Source organism: Monodelphis domestica, chromosome 2 (assembly GCF_027887165.1).
Source record: "Monodelphis domestica isolate mMonDom1 chromosome 2, mMonDom1.pri, whole genome shotgun sequence".
Taxonomy (NCBI): Eukaryota; Metazoa; Chordata; class Mammalia; order Didelphimorphia; family Didelphidae; genus Monodelphis; species Monodelphis domestica.
Genome location: NC_077228.1, coordinates 181,551,144 through 181,576,807, shown reverse-complemented (window position 1 = coordinate 181,576,807; position 25,664 = coordinate 181,551,144). Strand labels below are relative to the sequence as shown.

At 38.3% G+C, this 25,664-nt stretch overlaps 1 long non-coding RNA gene across 1 annotated transcript in view; it reads right to left on the bottom strand.

Moving 5' to 3' along the window:
• The window catches only part of LOC103096335 (uncharacterized), a 112,189-nt gene that overhangs the window by 54,402 nt on the left and 32,123 nt on the right, over positions 1-25,664 (bottom strand). The window contains exon 2 of the long non-coding RNA XR_461924.3: positions 16,792-16,925. This is a non-coding gene — a long non-coding RNA (uncharacterized LOC103096335). The remainder of the gene's footprint in view (positions 1-16,791; positions 16,926-25,664) is intronic.

Here is a 25,664-nt window from a genome sequence, read left to right as displayed (position 1 = left end):
AAACCACTTCCTTAAGTGCCCTTGGTACAAGTTATAAATTTGGTACTTCTTTTTTTTTTTTAACCCTTACCTTCCATCTTGGAGTCAATACTGTGTATTGGCTCCAAGGCAGAAGAGTGGTAAGGGCTAGGCAATGGGGGTCAAGTGAAGTGTCTGAGGCCAGATTTGAACCTAGGATGTCCTGTCTCTAGGGCTGGTTCTCAATCCACTGAGCTACCCAGCTGCCTCCAGTACTTCTTTATAATTATCTTTGTTTCAGATGCTGCTTATCTATTTCTTTTCTATTCTGTTTTGCTTTCCCAAATGTCCATTTCAACTAGACTTCAGTAACTAGTTGACATGTTTGGTATATCTTAATTCCTTTTTTAAAAAATTATTTTTCTACTCCTGTCTGTGTGGCAGATTTTCCTCTGTCTCTTCCATTGAGCCTAATACAGGGTGTCCCAAAAGTCATAGTGCAGTTTAAGCTATTAAAGTTTAAAACTACACGAGGACGTTTGGGACACCTTGTATGAATGAAAGAAAAATGGTTACTTTTCCTGTCTCTGGAGCTGGCTGAATCTCCTTCCTGGTCTGACTTTTCTAATATCGTTCCAACGCAATCATGCTATTTCTTCCCACTCATCTGTAACCATCTGGCCTAATTTTCACTTCTTGTCGCTTTTCCGTTTGCCCCTCAGATAGCTCTGGATGCTTAGTAAGTGGTTTTTTTATGATATAGAAATAGCACCAATTTTTTCAAGCTGTAGCAATCTTGCTATTGGTGTTTGCCCTTTCAAAGGCTACATCACAGTGTTATCTGTAAATGTGCTTGCAGACAAGACAAATTGCTCAGGGAAAGAGGACAGTGGGTCCATTTTTCTGTTGCTGAGCTGCATCTCAAGCTGTTGCAATGCCAAGTAGACCCCAAGTCTATCGATATGTAAGATTCTATCACTGCCTTCTGCCTGCATTCTCTATTCCTCTTCTGAAGCCAAGATTCTGTAGACACAGAAGAATTAGAAACCCAGAAATCAAGTGGAATGGGATCTTACAGGTCATCTTATCCAACCCCCTCATTTTACAGAGGAGGAAATTGAGACCAAGAAAGAATAAGCAACTTGCCTGACCAGATTCACACAACTCATTAGTGGCAGAGCCAGGACTATAGCCCAGGGCTCCAGACACCTGAATTCTTCTTATTTTGATGGAAAAGAGGTTGAATTAATCTTTTCTTTTTTTATTCCTGATTTTAGATGAATGAGTATTTATCTCAAAAATCTATGAATCTACAGATCTAGTTTTGAAGATGTGCTTGTGAATTTTGGTCCTGAATCCTGTAGGTAGAGGTCAAGTGGTGACAACTGAGCTATTGCTCTTGAGAAGATGCTCACTGACAAGAGAATTGGTCCAAGCCTGCCTCATTATACCAGTATACATGTACCAATAGTTATTTGGATAGCCTAAAACTAAAGTGAAGTGTCAAGTGCCTAATTAGGTGTCCTGCAAACTATATTATATACTCATGAGGGTTAAGTTCCAGTAGATTGTAACACTGATTATAAGTTAGTTTACTGAATCTTGTTTTAATTTTGTTTTTCTGATTATTCAGTAAAATTTTCTTTTTTGTGTGAAGAAAATAAAGATCTATCCCATACTTGATTCATATTATATACTGAGAACTATATCTTTCTCCTTGTGCTCTTAGGTGCCACATAGAGGATAGAGCACAGGGCTTAGAATCAGGAACTCATCTTCATGAGTTCAAATCTGGCCTCATATAGAGAGTAAGATTTGATTGAACAACTTTTCTACTCTTTTTGGAGGGGGGGCAGGAATGTCATAGGCAAGAGTAAAAACTTAAACTTTAAATTATTTATCCACAGAGTGATGGTATGGGATTTAACAAACTGAAAAGTGTGAGAAAAGGGAGTCTAACCCTCTTTCTTTAAAGGTCTGGTTGTCTTAGGACTGAACCTAGTTTGAACTATGGGTCTGAGTCCAGGACAGATGGACCCACTGGTGAGAGAAATGAGAAAGAATACTTCAGCATCTTGGGAATGACAATGATTCTAAGTATAAGATTCATATAAATGATAAAAGATGTGGAGATATCAAAGTACTTATAGAACAAATGACAAAACCATGTGTAATAGATTCATAAAATATGTAGATAGTTGATTATACTGGGAGGTAACATCATAAAGAGGAAACAGTGAGTCTGAGGTCCACATTTCCCATTAAGTTGTACTCTTCTGGACTTCTCCATCAGTCCCACTCTCTAACTTTCTTTCCTGTCACTTTTTTCAGTTTCTTTTAATAGGTCACCTTTTTCCTTATTAGAATGTAAGCCCCTTGAAGGCAGGGATTGGCTTTCTTTTTGTTTGTATCTGTATTCTCAGTGTTTAGCACAGTTCCTGGCACAAAGGAATTATTTAATAAATTCATATTGACTGACTGACTTAAGTAACATATCTTCCATCTTCTCCTGGTTCAGTGTCCTTGTAAAGGGGATGGATCTTGCCCTGGGGCTTTGAGTGTTAAATAAAATTCCATCTCTCTCTCTCCCTTCCTGTGTATTTGTGGGCATATGTGTTTGTGTTAGTGTCTAATGCAAAGAGTAACTTTTAAATAATCTTCCTTCCAGGTATACTCACTTCCACTCCTTATGAGTCTGATTTCCAAATCTAACCATTACTAATTCCTTCTGAATGTCCAGCCTGTGTGTGAATGTGAGGTCCAGGCTGAGTCTCACTGGATGAGCAAGGAAGTGGTCCCCCAGGAAGATATGAAACTCCTGAATTCCCCCTGTCCTGGACTAATGGTCATCCACATGATCTTAGATGCCAAGGTCATCCATTGCATCCTTCTCCTGCACCAGTTGTACCAATTCTTGTCTTGCCATTCTACTTCTGTGACTCTAGAAGAGGGAGTGAGCTGATGACTTTGTGGAATTCTGCCTCACTTAAATCCAATTCATGCACAATTCAAAAACATCACCTCATGATGGCAACAATCCTCTTTGAAAATGAAGGACAAATAATATAACTATGAAATCCAGGTGCTGAATGGTCCAAGTCCTATCCCTTCCCTTATCCCATTTCATTTGTGGTTCACAATAATACTCTGAATTACATAATATGAGAATTATTATCCCCACTTTACATATGAGTAAGAAGTCTTAAATAAATGAAGTAACTTGTCCCAAATCACACAACCTGAAAGTAAGTAGAAACCAAATTAGAACTCATATAATAAAATTTCACATCTAACATACTTTCTATGTTACCACATTGCCTATCTTGTACTCATTTGATAATAGAGTACTAAAAATATCCATATCCATCCAGATTCCTTATACATTTTAACAAAACCTTCATAGATTTGGTGATGAAGAAAAGACCCCAACGATGTGCATTTCAGGCACTATGACAGGACAAAGAGGAAGATTTTGGAGACTTTGAACCTCTTAATCATGCCTTCAGATTAGTCTGGATTTACTTGTGAGTAAAAGTAGATGTAGGAGAAGTATTAATGACTTCTCCTTGTCCTAGAATGTTCAAGTCAAGAAGTTGACTCAACCTAATGACAAAGCAACAGTACAATACTACAGTCATTTCAGTGTAAGAAAGCAGCCATCAATCAACTGGCTTTGTGCAGACAACCAGAAGTTCTTTCCTCTCCTCCTTGCTCCTAGTCATTTGACTTAAAAGTTTCACTCTTAAGCGATCCAATAGGGTTGGCGCTATCCATGGTACTGACTCTCTTAAAAATTTTTTTTTAAGCCTGGAGAATGATTTTTCTGACTTCTTTTGAAGTTTGTCTTATTCTGAGAGACTCTTCTTGTGTAGTCCTCTAGTCCTACACCCCGAGAAGTCTTACAATTTTTAATATCCCTGGTGGGGTTTGTTCTACAACAGAAATCTCAAAGATTATATGCATGTCTGGTGCAATAATTCAGGTATGTTTCAATAACTCTTATTGTTCCTTGAGTCAGTGACAGCACCCTCAGTTCTATTTCCTACGTTAGAACCAATCTTATTTCCTTTTGTGATTACCCTCTGAACGTTTGGACCATACCTATGTGTTTATGAGTTCTGAGAAAAGATCAGGGAGATTTGTAAAGCTACAGTGTGCCTGAACAAAATTAAGGCCACAAATACCTTCTCTCTCATTTAGAGTAGAAGGTACATGAGGACCCCTGAGATTGTACCCATACCATATGACAAGTCTCCACTGGGAAGGTGACACAAGATAGCACCTTCAGGAGGTATAGAGAGCTGATGTGTGTACCCTGAGGGATTTAGTGACTTTAATGAAAGTGAGAATGAAGGTCAGAGGTGATCAATGGTTGATATAGTCTTTTGGGAGCAGCTAAATCCTATTGCACATAGAATTTGAGCTTTTCAGTGACCAAATACAGAACCAGATTTATGCAATGGAGGTAAGATGGTATGTAAAAAGATGGAAGTATATCAATAACATGCATCCATGGAGTATATTTCCCTTATATTAAGAGGCACACTAATTAAGACATAAAATTCACACAATTCATTTTCCTCTGTCTTTATCTCAGTCCTTCACTGTCTTCATTTTCTTCTACTTCCTCTCCATATCTATGTGACTTTCTTTTCCTCTCTTCCTCTTTTCTTATTTTACCTTTTTCTTTTCTTTTTTTGTCAATTTTTAGATATTTTTCTCTATCCTTTCCCCCTTTCTCTTAATTCTGCTTTCTTGTATTTGGAATCACATTTTTATTCCTATTCATGTCCATCCTAGGATTTTTTCAGACCACGCATATGACAATTAATCTGCCAGTTTGCATATTGAAGAATTCTTATTCTTTCTTGCCTCTTTCCACTCAGCCTAAGATTTTAGCACACACATAACATTTGTCTCAATTACTTACTAAGTAATCTTTCCAGGAGTCTTGTCTAAGACAGGTCAATTTGGTAGCAACTAAAGGATATGTATGGCCTTCATACTGACCAAATCCATTTTGTATCCAGTGCCAACTTGTGTGTGTGTGTGCACATGTGTGCATGTGCACATGTGAGCATTAGGAGAGGACATTGAGTAATAATACAGTGAAACTTCAGACTCCTTGAGAAGAGAACAGACTTGATCTTATTTATATTTGCATCCTCCACAGTTCCTAGCACATATTAAGGGCTCAAACATGTTTGCTGAATTGAATTGAATTATAGAATAATAGATATGAAAAGAACATTGAACATAATCTAATCTCAAAAGATGAGGAAATTGACACCCAGAGAGACTCTATTCAAGGATCTTTCCACTGCACTTGTATTTGTATGAGAATATGTGGCTGTACAAATAAGAGAGAGCAGCTTTCAGAAGGTTTTATGAGATTTTTAAGGGCCCCAATTCAGTTTAAAATGGCTCTCCCATGGTAGTAATTCCTAGTATTTCAGGGCATCTGCATTCTCATTGAGGCCAGTGCTCCTTTTATCTGGGCAAATCATGACCCATCCATGTCTGTTCATTAATGCAGATCACATTCAAGTCATCAATGCAGATCACATACATACATGGAGTGCATTTCCTTCAAATAAAGATGTGTATAATTTGCAGATATCTAATTCATATAAAATTCCCATATAATCATATAACCACAATGCCTCCTCTGCCTTTCTCATAGCCTTCTTCTTTGTCTTCCTTTTCTTCCGCTTTTTCATATCTATTAATCTATTGTGGCTTCTTTTTTCTTTTTTCCCCTCTCTCAGTTTGTAATAGATGATATCTGGAGGGTATATTCTGATGGTATACTAGATAACTAATGGATCTGGTAGTTATCTTCTTTTGCCTACCCTCCTCCCTTTATGCCTCCCGTTTTTCTCCCTCTTCAGAAGCCTTTCATCCTCCCCTCCCCCCTTCTTCAGTCTCCCTCAAGTCACTCAGTGTAAGTTGTGAGGTTTCAGTGAAATAGTTCTTAATCTTCTTTGTCAAACAAGGGGTTTATTTGGGGAAGACAGGATAAGGGTAGAGGATAAGGTAAGAGGGGTGGGATATCCCTATTATCTATAGTGAGTGTTAGGTTGGAGGATATTGAGAGAAATGGCAATTCAGTCACTAGCATGAAACAGAGCCAGTCAGATAGCGATATAAGGATTATTGTTCTTCTTCTTCTGCCTTCAAAATCAGCCAGGTCACCTCCAACTTGATTATCCCAAGTCCCAGAGACAAACCCAGCTTCTTCCTTCAGTCAGCTAGAAAATCCAAAGACTTCACATCCAGTCAAGCAGTTGACTCTTGCCTCCAACTGTTTCCCAGTCACATTCCAAATGGAATCTTCCTTTGATTGACAGATGATCCATCTCCAGCTTCTGTCCTTTGCATACATGCCTCTTCCACAAGTTTTGCATATGAAAACCATTCTTTCAGTGACCAAACACAGGAATTAGAAAGGAAGCTGAAACTCATAGAGATTGATTGTCTTTTTTAAGGTCACAGAGCTAGTAAGTTGCAAACCCTGGAACTGAATTTAGATGCTCTGACACCAAGTAGGCTGTTCTTTCCCGATAGCATAATTTAGCCCTTTCAATTTATAAATGAAGAAATTTCAACCCAGAGAAGGGGAGTGATTTTACTAAGTTAAAAGCAAAGCTAAGAAGCTAGGACCACTACAGATATCTATTTTCCAAATTCAAAGATTCTTCTACTACTGTGTGTATGAGGGTATATGAATGTGTGTATGTGGATATATCAAAGTGTATATACTAATTTTGGAGAGGATCTTATAGAGGATATATTGAGATTGTGGGAAAAACTTTAGCTAATTGTCATGCTTGGGCAATGAAACTCATTGTAATCGAAATTATTCTTTTAAAATTTATTTATGATATTTTCCCAAAAGAATTTAGGAGAGATTATGCTAGAAATTGGGACTCCTGATTCCTACTCTGTACCCAACTCCTGGTATAGAGGAAACAGGAATGTACTTGGAATCAGAGGAGCTGGGACCAGATTTCAGCTTTGACATATTCTATCTGCATATCATTGAGCAAGCCACTTTTCTCATCTACAAAATGAGGAAGTGTTAGTATATTATTCTGAAGATCCTTTCTAATTCTAAATCAAATTATCTTATGAACATCTGTGACTCCATCAGTCAGTGACAATCTTCTCCTTCTATTCCACCCATTGGCTTCAGGGACCATCGACCAATGACTTCTAGGTCCCCCCAAAACTTGGAAACAATAAAATTAAAAAGGAATTGCTTCTAGTATAGGATATTTTGGCTTAAGTAATGACAGATCAATACATTTTATCAACCTACTGAATTCTAATCCCAAAACACTAAGGGAGAAACTTGTAATTTTCTACAAAAAACATTACTGGTATTTCTCTTCTAGGTGTTGGCTAGAAAGACTCCATAGAAATAGAAATCTCACTAGAGATCAGTCAGTCAATAAACATTTACTGGTGCTTACTATGTGCCAAGTACCAAGCTAAGCATTGGGAATATAAAGGAAGTCAAAAGATAGACTGCTCTCAAGGAGAGTGGCAAAATTGACCTCTCGTGGTTCTTATAGACTCATGTAAAAGTTAAATTTAGTCTCTACTGATAGTATTATATTTTTAGAGGTCTATTAAAGATTATTAGAAATCAAGGATAAAGAAATTCAAAATAAGAAAAGCACGTGCCTAGGGCACATTAGCCCATTCACAACCTACTCACTATATCTTGCCTGCCAGGTAGAGAGACGCATATGCTTAGAAGCAGAAAAAGAGAGCTCAGTAGGCATTACAGCCAGTTTAAATACAAATTGTGTTCTTGCACTCAGGTGAGGACTCAGGTGAGATTATAGGGAATTCTGTGAAGTACCAAGGTCTTCTGGAGATTGACATTTGGGGTTCAAATCTCCATTTTTATACTCAGAACTTGCAGACTTTTATGTTTTTGATCTTATTGTTTCCCTAATAACCATTTGAAGTAACTGCCTCATTATGGTCATAGTGACCTCTGACTCCAGGCTCCATATACCTATATGTATCTTATTTTAGAATCTGGCTGTTTTAGACCTTGCCTTTTTTATCTATCACGCTCCTAACATGTTGACTAACCACATTTATGAGTCCAAAATCATCATTTACCAGGACATGACCCTAATTTTCTTCTCTTATCACCTACAGTCTTCTTTTCAGTAATGACACTTGTCTTCTATGCTGTCATTTCTTGACATCTCTATTCTATCACCATCATGAACACTTAAGTGTATTTGGGGCTGGTGGTAACACCTGGGCAAGGGTTTTTTCTACTTCATTGCCCAGATTGGTCTTCCTGCTCCTTTTGTCTCTCTATGACCCCCAAATCCTGAACAACTTCTACTGTTAAATTCCTCACATTCTGAGACTAATCTGCACAGGTATCTTCTTCATGAAGAGCCTCATGATCACTAACAATGGGAAGTTGGTCCTCATAATAATTTTTCCTCTTGGATTCCTTCATAATCATCCTGGTTATGCTGAGATCTCATTTACTAGAGAAGAGATAAAAGACCTCCTTTGTTTGTACCAATTATATCATTGTGGTACCTATAATCTTTGTGCCCTGCATTCTTTATCTCTGCACAGATCTTTTCCTTCCCCAAAGACAGGACTGTTTTTTTTTTTTTTTATCAGTTATACACAATAGTCATACCTGTGCTGAAAACCATGTTTTATACATGATAGAATCAGAAGATATGATCTGTGTTAAAGATGCCAGGGATGTATTTATTGATTTGTAGAAGAGATTGAACATCATGTAAGCAGAATTTGGATTAGGTCATTTCATCTCTGCTAGTCCAAGTTTGCAGAGTCTGTTCTAATTGTATCTTATAGGACTGTTGTGAAGATGGAGTGAGATTTGGATGAGATTTGGAACTAAGAAGCCTATACCATTATAAGAGAAGAAATGAAAACATCTCTTTCAATAAGAGGATAGCTTAGATGGATGTGATATGTTGAATTCACACAATTGTTAGAAAGATAAATTAATCTTTGTGAATCACATATTCTCCTGGACTCTGTGGTCATTCTGGCTGGAAAATGTGACCAATTTAAAAAATAATAATTACATTATTAAGTAATAGCAATAATATTAATTATTAAATATTAATACAATTGAATCAATAGTGATAATGATTAAATAATTAAATTAAATTTCTTTCCAATCCTTTCTTATAGATCAAAGATGCCATCCACTGCTTCCTGAACTAACACCAGTCATCTTGACTTTTGTATTGCCATTGCACCGCAATGAGCCTGGAAGAGAGAATGAGGCTGATGACTTTATGCAACTCTGCCTTAATTTAGTCCAATTCATGCACAAATCAAAGCATCATCCTGGAATGTCAATGGTTCTCTTGAAAATGAAGAATGTATAATAGCAGGAGTACTAAGAGAAACAAGCCCAGATGAGAAGAATGGACAGCCTCTGTCCTGGTCCTCTCTGACTTCTGGTTAATTGTGTGTATGTGTATTTTTAAAAAATAATTTAAATTTATTTTCTGGATTTAATGTTATTTCTCATGAACATCTATGGTTGACACTGTCCCTATGTTGCCTGATGTCTCTTTGTTTTTGGCATAATAGTGCAATGGATTCCACATAGGAAAGAAGGACTTCTTTTTCCTAGGCTGGGAGCTTAACCTCTAGCTCTTTGTTAGTGTTTTGCTCTATAATTGAGGGCATAAACACTGGCCATTTCATAACTACATCTACAAGTACAGTACAGAATTAGTTATGAATACAGATCATATTTTATAAATCTGCCTCATAGCTATGAAAGGATGTTATATTTATTATAAAGGGTGGTTCTCTAGGTGGGAGAAATAAGAGGGATGTGAGGGGGAAATTTAGGAAATGTAAAAGCAAAGGATATCTTTAGAAACTCATTTAAAATAACACTACTTTATCATCACTGGTATCAAATTCTGTTCCTCTTCTCCAAGGTCTATTCCATACTTGATCTTCTCTTTTCTATGCTCCAAAGCATACCATTACTACAGTAAGTAGTCAGATAACACGATTTTTCACTTCATTGAGAAGACTGTGACTGTCCAATATTAACACTTTAAGCAAATCTTCTCCATTCCTCAAACTGTCTTAGTTAATTCCAGATGTCATTTTCCTTCCATTCAGTCCAAGAAGAAATATTTCTGTTTTTCTCCCTTGATTCCATTTTCTCCAGGCTCTTCTAGGGTTCTACTCTGAAATCATTCCCTCTCATGCAATTTCAGTTTTGCCCCATCCACTATCTTTTCCCCTTTTGTCTGAAAGACTGCTTGGGTTTTCCCCAAAATAAAGTCTTCCTTCGACCCTTATAGTCATTCCAGCTACTATTTGATCTCTCTCCTCACCATTATGGATTAATTTGCTGAAAAGGAAGTCTGAATCTGATGACTAAACTTCCTCATTATCCACTTCTTGATGTTTGTAGTATTTTCTCCTTAACCTGGGAGCAACAGAACTTAGCAATAATGTGTCTATGTATTTTCATGTTTGGGTCTCTGTGAGATGGTTGGTAGTTTCTTTCAATTTCTATTTTGCCCTCTAATTCTAGAATTTCTGGGCAGTTTTACATGATGATTTCTTGGAGTATGGTGTCAAAACTCTTTTTTATTGTTGTAACTATCTGAGAGTTCAACTATTCTGTTATTGTCTCTCCTTGATTTATTTTCCATGTTGGTTGTTTTTATGCTAAGATGTTTTATATTCTCTTCTATTATTTCATTCTTTTGATTTTACTTTATTATTTCTCATTGTCTTGGGAAATCATTAGCCTTCTCTGTCCAATTCTAGTTCTTAATACATTATTTTCTTCTGTGAGTTTCTGGCTGTCTTTTTTTTCCATTTGGGTGATCTTTCTTTTATAATTATCTCAATTTTCTTGCATTGCTCTTATTTTTTTCTTAAATTTTCCTCTGCCTCTCTCATTTTGTTTTTGAGGTCTTTTTAAAGCTCTTCCAAAAGCTCTTTTTGAGCTTGTGACTGTTTATTGTATATCTTTGTTGTTTTTGAAGTAGATTTTTAACATTTCACTGTCCTCTGAGTTTGAGCCATGATCTTCCCTTACCCCATAATAGCTACCAATAGGTTCTTTCTCCTTTGTTTGCTCCATTTCATTCATTTATTTATTTATTTTTAATTTTAGCAGCCAAACCAATAGATTTAAGTACTGGTCTCTTACTGGACTTTCAGGCTTCCAATTGCACTAGGATATGTTACCTAATGCTTCAGGATTTTTTTGGTGTTTGTTTTTACCTGGTTCCTATTTATTTTTTCCAGTATTTATAGTTCAGGATCTGATATAATCTCATGTCTCTCACTCAAGCCCCAGATTTTAGGTGTTCTGACCAGAACCAGCACTCACTGCCTACTTCTTTTAACTAATCAGTATTTTACTTCAGTCATTGCCACCCTACTAAAACTGCCTTCTCTACCAACATCAGTTACCACCTGGGAAATCAACAAATCTAATGACCTTTTTTCATTTCCTTATCCTCCTTGACATCTCTGCAGCTAATGATCCTGGTGGTTACTCCTCTGGAACAGATATTGTTTTCTCCCTTGGCTTCATAACCCCATTCTCTCTTGGTTCTCCTCCTATCTCTTTGAACATTCATTTCTCTCTCCTTTGCTCAAAAGAGAATTCCGTTTCTACCTGCTAGGCGTAGATGTCAGAGGCAATTTGTCCTTGACCCCCTTCTCTCCTCTCTTCATGTTCTCTCTCTTGGCAAACTCAAACACTCTCATGGTTTCATTTCCCATTTCTCATTAGATGATTTCCAAATCGGTACTTTTTGTTCTGATCTTTTCTGAACTTCCAACCACATTTCAAACTGCCTTTTTAAGGCATCTTAGTGTCCTACCAACATGTCATTTTATACTCAAAGAGTTCTCAAAATTGACTTTGCTTTATTTCTTCCTCAATTTTCTCTATCTTTTGATTTTACTCTGCAGCATTGCCATTTGTGTTTGAATTTTATTTCAGATTTGAATTCTTGGAGTTATTTTCACATCTTTTCTCTCTCATCAGCTCACTAAAGGCTACCCTAGAATATTGTTATATCTCTCTTTTCCTGTCACCTTTACTGACCTATGAATCCTTGTCATTTCTGACTCTAAAGTACCTCCTGCTTTCATTTACCTTGTCTGGATCCCCTCTACATCTACCCTACCTTAAGTACACATCATTTCCCATCTGGACTGTTGCTTGTTAGTAAGTCTTCCCATCTCCGCTCTCTTTTCTTTCTGATCTTTTTTGTTGCTGCTAGAATAATTGTCCTTGTACATAGATCTGGTCATACCCATCTCCTATTCAAAAACAAAAACTCAGAGGTGTTCTAATGCTTGCCAAAATAAATCTCAAATTCCTTTCCCTTTCAGTTCACAACCTGACATTTCTAGTCTTTTTTTTCCTAATCTTATTTCATATTTTTTCCTTTCTAGTCTTAGTTCATATTTTTTCCCTCAGCAAACTCTATGCTTACTTACACTGGACTATTCTCTTCCATAAAATGTGACCACCACTCTCAAACATCCTTAATTTTTTTATTGGTGCTGAATTACTGCTCTCTCCTTCTCTCCCTTCTCTCTCCCTCCTTCCCTCCTTCCCTTCCCCTTCTCTCCTCCCTCTCTCTTTTTCTCTCTCTCCCTCCCTCCCTTCCTTCTCTAGAAGTGAATAGCATTTTTATCATGAGTTCTTTGGAATTATTTTGGATTCTTGTATTGCTAGGAATAGCCAAGTCACTCACTGTTGGTCATTATATGATATTGATCTTACTGTGTATGATGTTCTCCTGGTTCAGTTCAGTTCACTTTGCTCCAGTTCATGTAGTTCTTTCCAAACTTGAAAAATTCTTTCTTAAAAATTTACTAGTTACAAAGCACTATGGTAAGTGTTGCTGATACAAACAGTAAAGCAGAGACAGTTTCTGCTCTCAAGGCACTCCCATTCTAATTGGAGATAATACATGCCAAGTGGAAAAGGCCCATATTCCTTAGCAGCATTGCAGAAGACCTAGCACTGGTGCAGAGCTGGCACTGGGTAGCTGCCCCATTCCTCTCTTCCCAATGCCCGAGGACATTTTTTGCATTCCCCACCCCTCTGTCCAGCAGCCCAAAGCAAGTACTTTCTCAACTGTCTCTGGTAATTGGGGGGCTCACAAACAGCTTGAATTTGCCCTCCAGGCCCTCGAATTGGGAAAAGGTTCATCAACTAGGCATGGCAAAACAGATGAGAATGTATTGTTTTTAGTACTTCTACTGATAAAACCTTTCCCATTTCTGATGTTGAACCATTAGATAGTACCAAGAACCTTCTCCAGGTCTTTAGAAACTGTGGTTGCAGAGGAGGCAGAAACAGTTGCCAGGTTACAATAGCCAAGAAGAACTTGCTACTTCCCTGGATGGTAGTTGTAAGGGTTAAACAGGAAGCAATGGTTTGGGGGGCATTGCTATTTCCAAAGCCTCTGGATTAGGGATTGTGGGCTTTGGAGCAACTAGATGATACAGTGGGAAAAAGCATTGGACTTGGAGTCAGGAAGACCTGAGTTCAAATCTAGCCCCAGCTATTTGCTAGCTATATGACCTTGGGCAAGTTACTTAACCTCTATCTACTTCAGTTTCTTTAACCTTAAAACAAGGATGTTAATAGCACCTTCCTCTCTGGGTTGTTGTGATGATCAAATGAGATAATATTTGTAAAGTGTTTAGCACATAGTAGGTGCTTAACAAATGCTTGTTTCATTCACTTCTCTCTTCCTTTGCTTTTCTTCCACCTTAATATAGAGACTGGCTTACCACCTGACAAAACAACAAAGCAATTTGAACTAATTAGTCAATCATTTTAGTGTTAAAAAAAATCCAGTTCAATTATTTTGCATTTTGTAGGAAAAAAAAACCCCTTCATCCCTACTTCCCCATTCCACCCCCACCCAACACATATTCTGCATTCCTCTTATGGAACACTGGAAGGAAATGGCATAAGAGGGCATCAATTCAAATTCTAATACTTTCTGGGCTTTGGTTTCCTCATCTATAAAATGAGGTAGCTATAAAAGACCTCTAAGATTCCTTTTAGCTTTTGAGTTGCCATCAAATATTCTCTAGTTATCTGAGTTTCCTACTTTTCATCCATGTCTAAAGCTAAATGAAGGGTAAGGCACAGTCCATGGTACTGACTCACCACATTAACCTTTTTGAAGTATGAGAATTCATTCTTTAAACCTTCCTGGCACTTCATCCCCATCTAAATGGCTTTAGCCTTTCTTGATAATTCTAGTTCTACACTCCCAGAAGTACCTATAATTCAAAAATGTCCCCAGTGGTTTTGTCTCAAAATAGGACTCTCAGAGACTTGTGTGTTATGAAATCAAACACTTTTTTTAATAACTCCCATTGTTCCTTTGCTCCAAGAAATTCTGATCATCAGTTCCTGGATCTGGTTCAATCCTCTTATCCCTTTAGTATCTTCATGTCCCTAGGGCCACACACATGTGTATGTGAGCTATGGGGGAAGGTCACAGAGGTGTGTGAGGTTATAGGATCCCCAGAAAATTATGAGGCACTAAGCCTTATCTTTTATTCAACTATACACATCACAACTCAGTATCTTTCCTCTTAACCTTAACTCTCCCATTCATTTTGTTATTAATGTTCACAGCTTAGGAATCATCACTGATTCTTCACTCTCTCCTTGCCTCCTCCTTTACAATCAGTTGTCATGTTTAATTGGTTCAATCTCCTCAGTCTCACTTGTATTTGTCTCTACACACAATCAAGTTTGCGTACTCATTATCTTTTGCCTGGGCTATTGGAATAACCTTCAAGGTGGTCTTCTTGCATCTAGTCTCTCTTCCCTATAATCCATCCTCCATTCAGCTGCTAAATTGATAATCCTAAAATGCAGGTCTGACCAGGTTTCTATCCTACTCAAGAAGCTCCAGGTTCTCCTTTACATTTAGGTGAAATTAATGCAAATGTTTGGTTTTTAAGGCATTTCACTATCTGGTTCTACCTAGCTTTCCTGGCTAGTTATTAATTAATCCTCATTTATTTTGAACTGTGGTCAAACCACCCTACATGGTCCTTGTATCTGATATGTTGTTCCCTACCTGGATGCCCTTATATATACAGTACTCCACACCTAGAATTATTTCACTTCTTCCTTTTGGAATGCCTAATAGAAAGTCTCCACTGAAGGGTAATTTCCTTCAAGAGGTTTTTCCTGATTCCACCAGCTGTTATTTATTTTGTACAAATACTGTATTTACCTCTGTAAATTTGTTATTTAATGCACCCTTTCTAGAAGAATTTAAACTCCATAATGGAAGAGATTGTCTCATTTTAAAATTTGTATAGTCAGTACCAGGTACATCACTGGCACCTAATAAATTCTTGTTAATTGGTTAAGTAGACTTGACTGGAGGTAGTTGGGAGGCTCAGAAAATCTGCCTCATCTTCTCTTCAGATAACCAGCAAGCATCTTCCTAGCAGCAAGCACTGAAGGTATAGAAGGCAGAGGTGTGAGGACTCAATAAGGGATATATAATTGAAAATCTGTTACCCTAAAAAAAGAACCACATTTCCCGGGAGCCTACTGACTTCCTGTCATTATGTACTTCCTGTAGACAGGGGATAAATTCAGTGGGCGTTCCTGCTCTGCTCTCTTTGGCTTGATGTTGCAAGCATGGTGGTGGTAAGCAAAGGTTTTGAACTGTCTGATTAGCCATGGGCACATGGTTGGTTTTATTTTGTTACCCATTTATTCCTTTACTTCTAATGATCATTAATAAATCTCCTAAATATAATATTTTTATTATTGAGATTAAGATCCCTTGATTCATAGGCATCATATAAAATTCACATAGGTTCATGCTCATGCTCATTGAGTACTGTCTCTTCCCTTCATCCTTCTTCCCTCCCTGTTCCATTTACTTCTCTTTTTCTCTTTTTCCATATTGTACATTTTTCATGGTTCCAACTTTTCTTCTCCCTCTCTCTCAGTCCACTGGCCCCTTGGATTTAGCATCCCATTTGAATTCTGTTGTTGTTTTAGTATTCTTAAAACCTCTTTAGGCAAAATTATTCCATCTCAAGCTCCTCACTCTTTACAGCAATCTCTCATTTACTTCATGTTCTCAGTATGTACACAATGGTTGTCTCAATCGAATGGAAGAGTCTTTTGGTAGTTTTCTAAGACTAAACTGAGAACGCTTGGAAATTGTGTTAGCAATTAAGAAATATCTGTGAAGCAGTCTCTGTCATGTCTATGCCTCTCTCAGTTTGGGATGCGAACTCAGATTGTGTGTGAGTGCGCATTAATGTGTGTATGTGGATATGTTTGGGATAGAGAGAAAATATTAGTGGATAAGCAACTGAGACTGATTATAGCCCTATTCCTGTCTTCTTATGTGCTATTCATGTCCTTAGACCTGGTGTGTGTAGCTCTGTGTGTGTGCGTATGTTGCAGGGGATAAAAATATAATGGATGATATTGGATGACTAGGTGGTACCAGGCTTGGAGTCAGGAAGACTCATTTTTCTGAGTTCAAATCTGGCCTCAGACACTTACTAGCTGTGTGACCCTAGGCAAGTCACTTATCCCTGTTTGCCTCAGTTTTCTGATTTGTCAAATGAGCTGGAAAAGGAAATGACAAACCACTCCAGTATCTTTGAAAAAAAAAAAACAACAAACCCAAATGGAATCACAAAAAGTCAGATATGATTGAGAAACAACAAAAATAACAACAATAAAGATGACACAGATACTGAGACCCTTCTTGTGGGTTACTCACTAACCTTTGCAGAGAGAAGACAGGGTACTGGACATTCTGCCTAGTCTTCAGCGGTGGAATACCCAGAATCAACAGACGAAGATTGGAGAGCCCAAACAATGCAATGGGAACAGAGATGTTGGAGCAGCTGGAACCAGACTAGATAGCAAGAAGAGAAGGCACCAGGCCATTATCACTGGTTTCTGGGAACTCCGAACCACTATGGGTTCAGGGACCAGACTGGGGATCAGGGAGGGCAGCTGTTCCTTCTGCATTTCGTTGTTCCTAACTGGAAGAGGAGAAGCCCTTCTCTTTCTCCATGCTGTATGAACCTAGAGACAGCAGATAGGAGAAGGAAAGAGGTATACAAGGAAAAGCTAGGGAGTGATAATTACTTCCGCACATGTGGAGAAGAATTTGCACAGTAGTCTTTTAATTTATCTATTTACTTAGAGTCTAAGTTATTACATCCTAAATTTAGTGACTTGTTTTCTTTATTTTAATTGAATTATTTCTTTATTTTCATTTAATTATGGGCTTTAAGCTGTCATGAAAACATATGTTGTACTTCTAAAGCAGTGTGTGCAGAGGGAAGAGCAATGAGCGAGTTATTCCAACGGGGATGGGGCCAGAGACATCATTGTTGGGGTGGAGAAAGCAGCACTGGCTTGTTCAAATTGTGAGACTTGTTCAGGTTTTCGGTGCCCTCCAGTAGAAGCCACTGGGGACATCTCTGGAAAACCAGGGAAAGGCTGACATTACTATGCAGGGTGGAACTACTGAGGGAGTCGCTTGAGTAGGCTGCCACCTGTTGGCCAATTCTGACATTGCACCTGAGCCATAACATCTACTCTGGGTTTTTAAAGGCCAATGTGATCCTCCAAAGAAGCCTAACCAAAAACCATACCGTATGCACAACAGGCTTCCCGCTGGGCCCCACCTAGAGAAGGGATGAGTCCCCATAAGCAACAGGACTTTTCGTCATGCTTCCCTTTTGTGCTGTGCTCTGAGGGACAAACATGTCAAGCCCCCACCCTTCACCCTACAACTTGACCCATTGCTTCATTAATGCTCTCTCAGCTGGTTCAAATGGAATATCCACCCGTAAGGGCTCAGGGACTGTTTCTGCTTTTTCTTCATATCCCCAGCTCTCCAAACAGTGCATGGCACTTAGTTGTTATTGTTGTTTGCCCTTTGTTTTTGTAAAATGCAGATCATAAATTGTAGGACCGGGAAGGGGGTGGGGGGAGGAAAAGAAAATGATCTTTGTTTCCAATGAATAATGTTTGGGAATGACCAAATCAAATAATGTTTAAAGTGAAAAAAAATTGTAGGACCCATTTTGCCAAGAATCAACAATAAAATGTCATGGAAATGTGAATGATCTCAACTTTTTTTACAAACTAATTTTGTGATTCTGGGTAGGTCACGTAACCTTCTAGGTCTCAGCTTCCTCATTTGTAAAATCTTATCCTTTGTTTTTTGAAGAGAATGTATAGTTAGAAAATCTTGAACCCCTAAAACTACATTACCCAGAATGCTTTTCCCTCTGTGCACCTTTGTGTCTTCACGTAATTGTTTATGAGTTCTGTAGCTCTGCCGGCTCGTTCTCTTCTCTTGCAATGGGGAGTGGGTTAGTTAGCTTTTTTATTTTAGTTATTATTAATAAACTTCAAAAAATATAATAGTTATTATGTATTGAATTTTAATCTTTATAAGGACCAATGATGAGGAGGAGGATAATGAGGAGGACCAATGATGTGGAGTGGATTTAAGTGAGGCACAGTTGCACAAAGTCATCAGCCTCATTTTCTCTTCTAGAGTCTTCAAAGTCCAGGGCAAGATAAAAGTCAAGTTGGCTGGTGATGGCCCAGGATACGGTGGATGATCTTGGCGTCTTTTATGTCTGAGCCAGCTCTAAGAGCTCCACAGAGCTTGCTTCAGCCATCTTCATGCCTTTGGAACAAATCATTTTTCATCTGCCCATTCTACCAGGGAAGGCTTCCCTTGCTTGGGGTTGGCGTTCCCCTTAACCCACCAATGGGATCGAGGTCTGCCCTATCGGTTACCTTCCACCTGGTTTGGCTAGTCTGTTACCGGACTATGGTCACTTCACATGCTACTTGGAGTCACAAGTGAGAGTTGGGTGACCCTGGTATTGGCGCTGATATTTTGGTTGTTGTTCAGTTGTTTCACTCATATCTTCCTCTTTGGGATCTCATTTGGGTTTTGCGGGGAGTATTTTTTGGCAGACGCTGGAGTGTTTTGCCATTTTCTTCTCTAGTTCATTTTATAGATTAGGAAAAGGAGACAATCAGGGTTAAGCGATTTGCCCAGGGTAACATAGCTAGTAGGCGTTTGAGGCTAATCTGACTCCAGGCTCAGCACTCTATTCACTTTGCCATCTAGCTGCCCTGTGTTGGCACATGGCAAGCATACAAATGCTTATTAATTCATTCAAACACAATTAAAGAGTAGGTTTTATATTACTAAACACAGAACTGTCTTATTTCATAAGTTAATCAATTATCTCAGAGCCCTAACCTTACTTTATAAAAGACAAAGAAACTTCTTTTCCCACAATTTTTTCCTCTTGTCTCAGCCTCAGACCCTGGGCTTAGAAGCTCAGACAAACATCACTGCCTTTGTAACTAATTAACAAGGCTTATCTGAGACACAAATGGTACAGCAGAAAGAGATCTTGATTTGGAGTTTGAACAGCTGGGGTTGAATCCCAGCTTTGCCATTTACCACCTGTTTGGCAAGTCTCTTGACCTTTCTAGACCTCCGGTTCATCCTTTATAAAATGATGGGGTTGGATTAAATGGCCACTAAGGCTCTTTCAGTTATAACACTGTGATTTTCTGACTTACAACAGTTAACTTCCCAAGTCTCCCTAGAAAGAAATTCTTAGTCTAATCACAATGCCTCATCAAACTCTCTCACTAAATGACAGTTAACTGTTATGCCTTTTTCTTAGACGTACAATAATAATATCCCAAGCCTATTCCTTATCTCTTAAAGGCACAATAATGGTGTCCAAAATGTCTACAAGAGGCTATTTAAGCCAAAGTCAAACATGTCATATCTCATTTTAATTTTATTAATTATGACTCCAACAAATTAAAAAAAAAAGCATTTAGGGAAGGCATGATGTAAAATAGGGCTCTTTCTGTGATTCCTTAAGCCATCGTTGCTGCCATTTATTAGCCATTGGCTTCAGTAACATGTTTCCTCTACAAATGTAGGAGCTATCAGTGCTCCTGATACTAACATAGTCATTCTTTTTAAAAAATTTTATTGGCCAAATTTAATTTATTCAAAGGCAAACAGAAACGTTCCTTTAAAACACACACATGTATTTGGAGTATTTCCTTTTGGGGCAGTTAAGTGGTGCAGTGGATAGTGCCAGACTTGGAGTCAGGAAGACTCTTCTTCCTAAGTTCAAATCCAGCCTCAGATACTTACTAGCTATATAATCTTGGGCAAGTCACTTTATTCTATTTGCCTCAAATTCCTCATCTGTACTGTAATCTGGAGATATAAGAATCACATGGGAGCAATTAAAAGATGAGAATAATAAAACAATTCATATTTACATAATAATAGTAATCCTTAGAGAAAAAATGGCAAACTACTCCAGTATCTCTGCCAAGAAAACTCCAAATGGGGTCATGAAGAGTCAGACACAACTGAAAAAGACTGAACAACAATAAATAATACTGCTGCATTTATTGCTTGTGTGACCTTCAATGGATCACATCATCATTTGGGGCCTCAGTTTCCCCATCTGTAAAATGAGAGGTTTGGATTAGATGGCCTCTGAAGTCTCTTCTAACTTTACATCTATGATTCTATGCCTTCATCACTTTAAAGTATACACACAATACACACAATAATTCTCTGAGGTCAGTAATATAAATATTCCTACTTTCCAGATGAGGAAACTGGAATCCAGAGAAAATAATAGTCATATGGCTAATATGTATTAGAGCCAGAATTTGAACTCATATCTCCTAAGTCCAAGTTCAGTGATCTTTCTGCATAAATACTTCAACAAATCACTTTATCTATATGATCTTATTTCATTTTACTTCAGCCATCTAAGTTATTTAGAACAACCCCCACTTTCAGATGAGAAAACTAACTCTCTAAGAGATTAAATGACATCCAATTTTACAAAACATTAAATGACTCCCAATATTATAAAAATCTCACTTGGAGCAGATTTGGTATTTGAAATAGTATTATATAATCTTTTTAAAAATCTTTACTTTTTGCTTTAGTAACAACTCTGAGACAGAAGGGTAAGGCTAAGCAAACAGGGTTAAGTGACATGCTCAGGGTCACCCAGACAAGGAGTGTCTGAGGCCAGATTTGAATCCAGTCCTCCTTACTCCAAGCCTGGGACTCTTATCTACTGAACCACGTAGCTGACCCGGAATTGGAGAAACTTACAATTGGAAAGTATCTAAGAGATGACCTTTACTGAACTGTAACTGCAGCAGAAGTCTCTTATACAACACTCCCAACCAGTCTTTAATATATATATGTATATATATATATGTATTATGCATATACATGTATATATGTATGTATTTTTATATATCTACATATGTTTGTTTCTTACTTAACTTGCAGGTCCATACTATTTCCTCAAAATTAATGCAAGCTCCTTGAAATAAGGGGTTATTTAATTTTTGTCATGGTATTCCTAGTATCTACTATGGTTCTTGGTACATTGTGGAGACTTAATAAATTATTGTTAAATGAATAAATGAACTGATTAATTAATTGAAAGCATCCACTCAGCTTCCACTTGAAGATTTCCAGTAGGAGGCACTTACCTCTGGAGGAGCCCTTTCTTTTTTTCTAGAAAATTCATATTGTGGGGAAGTTTTTCCACATTTGAGCTCAAAATGTCCCCTCTTTAACTTCTAATATTAATTCTAGTTCTACCCTCTGGAATAAAGCAAAACAAATTTAACTCCTCTTCGAGCCCTTCAAATAATTTAAATTAGTGATGATGACTCACTTTTTTTTCTTTTTCAGTCTTCCATAGTTTTAAAAATCTGTATCTTCGTAGCATTGTTTCCAGTTCCCCTGGCAATCTGGTTACACTCCTTCCAGCTTGTCAAAGTCTTTCTTACCATGTGATACCCAGAATGGACTACAATATTCCAGATGGAGTCTAAATATGGGTGAGTCAAAAGTGACTATTATTCCCTCATTCTGCACATTATACTTCTGTAACTGGAACATTGGAACAGGCTTGCTGTTTGCTCAACAGATGCAGACCCTGGGAGTAGCAACTGGCTCTGCTTTTTATTGCCTGAAGGAATGAAAGGCAGAATCTGAAGAGTGGGGAGAGCATCCTTGGGAGAACAGCTGATAGAAGAACAATGAGACAGGTAGCTGGATTGAAGGAGAAGGAGGAGAAGGAATGATTGCTAGGGAGGAGTGATGGAAGAGAGACTAGAGAAAGAATAATGAGGGATAGATTTCTAGCCTGAAGGAATATCAGATCTTTTCTTCCTTTCTGCTCCTTGTTCTCCTCCTGCCCACCAACCCCCGGCAGAGTACTGTAATTTACAAGGGTTGGATAGGTCCCTAAGGGGAGCTGTAGCCACAGAGAAAATGAAGATTTAAAAAAAAATTCCTGGCACTTAAGTTTTTCTGGATATGAATCCATTTCCCATGAGGTGATTGAGGGTAGGAAAATAGGACCCATCGGGGTTTATACTGTAAGTTGTGACTGTAGAGAGGTGACACAACAGATTGAGAATGTTCTCTTGACTTTCTAGTGAACCCCAAGTTATTTGTCCCTATCTAGGGGCCATGGGTTCTTTACAGGTCTCTGGGAGGAGGTAGCAATCCCCTGGCAGAAGAAAGGAGTCTCTTGGCTCTCTATGGACTCAGGCCCTTTCTGTGTCATTTGAGTTCAGTAAAATCTCTTCTATATGTTGATGCTTGGTGAATCTGGGTATTTAGAAGAAGAGCTCGTTCTACTATTTGGGGGATACTAAATAATGAAGGTCCCAGTTTCTACCTGGGTGGGAGCACAGAAGACTGAGCTTTGTGAAAGTCTCTCCAAAGAGTACCCAGGACCTTCAGAACATTGGATCATGGTTGACAGTGTCACAGCTTCTTCAGAATGCCTCTGGGCTTTCTCTTCTTGGGTCTCACAGACCAAGGTTGGTCTCTTTTCCTCAGATTTTTCTCCTACTTTAAATTATCTTCCACTCAAGTATCAAACTGATGAGTCAAAAGCTTGGATCTGATCATGTCACTCCTCCTCTCCCCACTCAGTAACTCTAGGGGTTCTCTATTACCATCAGGCCAAATATATCTTTTTTTTAAACCTTTACCATCCATCTTGGAATCAATACTGTGTATTGGTTCCAAGGCAGAGGAGTGGTCAGGGCTAGGCCATGGGGGTCAAGTGACTTGCCCAGGGTCACACAGCTGGGAAGTGTCTGAGGCCAGATTTGTACTTAGGACCTCCCATATCTAGGCCTGGCTCTCAATCACTGACCTACCCAGCTGTCCCCCAAATATATCTTTCAATTGGTGTACAAACCCCTATATAACCTGACTCCCTAACACCTTTCCAGGTTTTTAAAATGTTATTCTCTTTCCTTCCACCTCTGATCCAGTGACACTGGCCTTGATGTTTCTCATACACAGTGCTTTATCCCCTGACTTGATATTTTCATTGACAGTCCCCCACCCCTGGAATTCTTTCTCCTTGTGTTCATTTCCTGGCCTTCATGGCTTTCTTCATATCCCATATAAAATAGCACTTTTGGCAATAAGTTTTTTTTTCTGATTTCTCTTAATGTTGGTGCTTTCTCTTTGTTGACTATCTCCAATATTTTATTTGTATATGTAATTGTATGGGACTCTCATTGGTGGAGATCAATGACCTGAAACTTCATGAGTTGTGGAGCAGAATTGGTAAGAGCAAAAGTACCCCAGGCTCTTCAAAACTTTGGACCTCCTTTGAGTTTCTTAGATCTCTTCAGTCTCTTTGTGTGCTTCTGGCTTCTAGTTTTAAGAGAAAAAATGGAAGATACTACTCTACATCAGGTGATGAAATGAAAAAGCTCTGAGAAGAAGCTGATATGAGAGGAACTGGCAGTCTCCATCATGGTGTCCCTATCACTAGCTTGCTACACTACAGACTTTGAGAATTTCCCCTTGAATGAGATCTAGGACACTCTCTCCGTTAAGCTGAATTACCTTGGTTCCAGTGAGAGAGCCCTTTCACTCTTCATTGTTTGGTATATATTTTCTATGTATGCTATCTCTGATTTCTGTTCTGTTAGGATTTGGATCAATGGGTTTCTTAGCTTCCTACCATGTGCATTTATTATGGAATTGGTATTTGGTGGTAAAGGGCTCAAGTCTTGCACATTAATCTTGGGGTCCTCCTCTTTCCTAATAATGAATAGCAATTAGAAGACAGATTGAACTTGAAAACAATGTTCTTTAAATTAACAGTATTTAAGAGAGCAGAGAGATATAATTCAAACCTGATTTCTTCTCTTTCTGAGGAAAGCAGAGTGGTCAAACCTATGATCCTAACCTCCTGCTTCCCTTCCTGGAAGAACTTAGTCTCCCTCGAAGAAGATTGGGGGTGAAGAGATTAGAGATGGCTATTCTTTCTCCTGTCAAGAACACACAATACCTCCATGTTACTTGTGGGGATCAACTCTCACTATGTGTGTGTGTGTGTGTGTGTGTCTGCATATTGTTTCCCTCATTATGAGCTTCTTGAGATCAGGGATTTGTTTGTTTTGCCTCTCTTTGTATTTCCAATGTTTTGCACATAGTAGGTGCTTAATAAATGTCTGATGACTCATTTGGATGGTTGCAGGAACCACTTCTACTCTCCCTTCTTTGCCCAAATCTTCATTTTCCACTCCTGGGTAGATCAGGATGATTCTAACCCATTTATAACCTTTCTCCAAGCACAAGGGGTAGTGAGCCATCCAATCAGTGAGTACCTTTCACTGAGTCATGCTGCCTTTCCTCTTCCTTTCTGCTTCCCATCCTCCTCTAAGGCATCTGGCTAAGTCATGCAAATTATTCCATGATTGCCTCTCGAAAGTTTATTTTAAGATATTTGAAAGAAAAAACCAAAAACAATCTAGATAGCTGCTGCACTAGCAACTGTGACCTAGAGAGGAGGGCAACTTTGACACAATGGTAAAAACACTTTTCTCTACATATTTCTATTAATGGAACCTCAGACTGGATTGGATTTATTTATTTGACTTCTATGTCAATGGTGCTCCCCTGGATTTAATGAAATTTCTTCTCTCCATTATACTATAAAGTCTTTGGCTCCTCCCTTTCAAACTCATCTCCCATTCCCTAAAGACCCTGCTCTGTAGCTAATTCCATCATTGCCTGCTTACTAGCCCTCTTCCCACCCTAGTTGCTACCAGGTACACAACTATATGCCATTCTTCCTACTTTCTCAATGGCTTTAGCACAGTGTACAATGTTATTCCCTTCACCACATCCCCTTGTTCTCATCCCAGGGAATTGGATCGTTCACTTGAATGCTCTTGCTACCTCTTATCCTCATCTCTTCAACACCACCATTAAAACACTGGCCCTTGTGGTTGATAATGATCTTCCTGCTGAATCTCACATAGAACTCTTATGTATACTTCAATCATGATTTTATAAAATAATATTGTATATTTAACTACTCTATATTTCTGACCTTTCCCCTTTCTAGATTGTAAGTTCCATGATAGCAGAGACCTTATCTAGATTTTGTTATCTTCTTCATCAAATAGCACAGTGCTTTGCATATTCATTGTGCTTAATATTCATTGAAAGAATAGATAAGTGGAATTGCACTTTGGCTACCAGAGGAGGTTG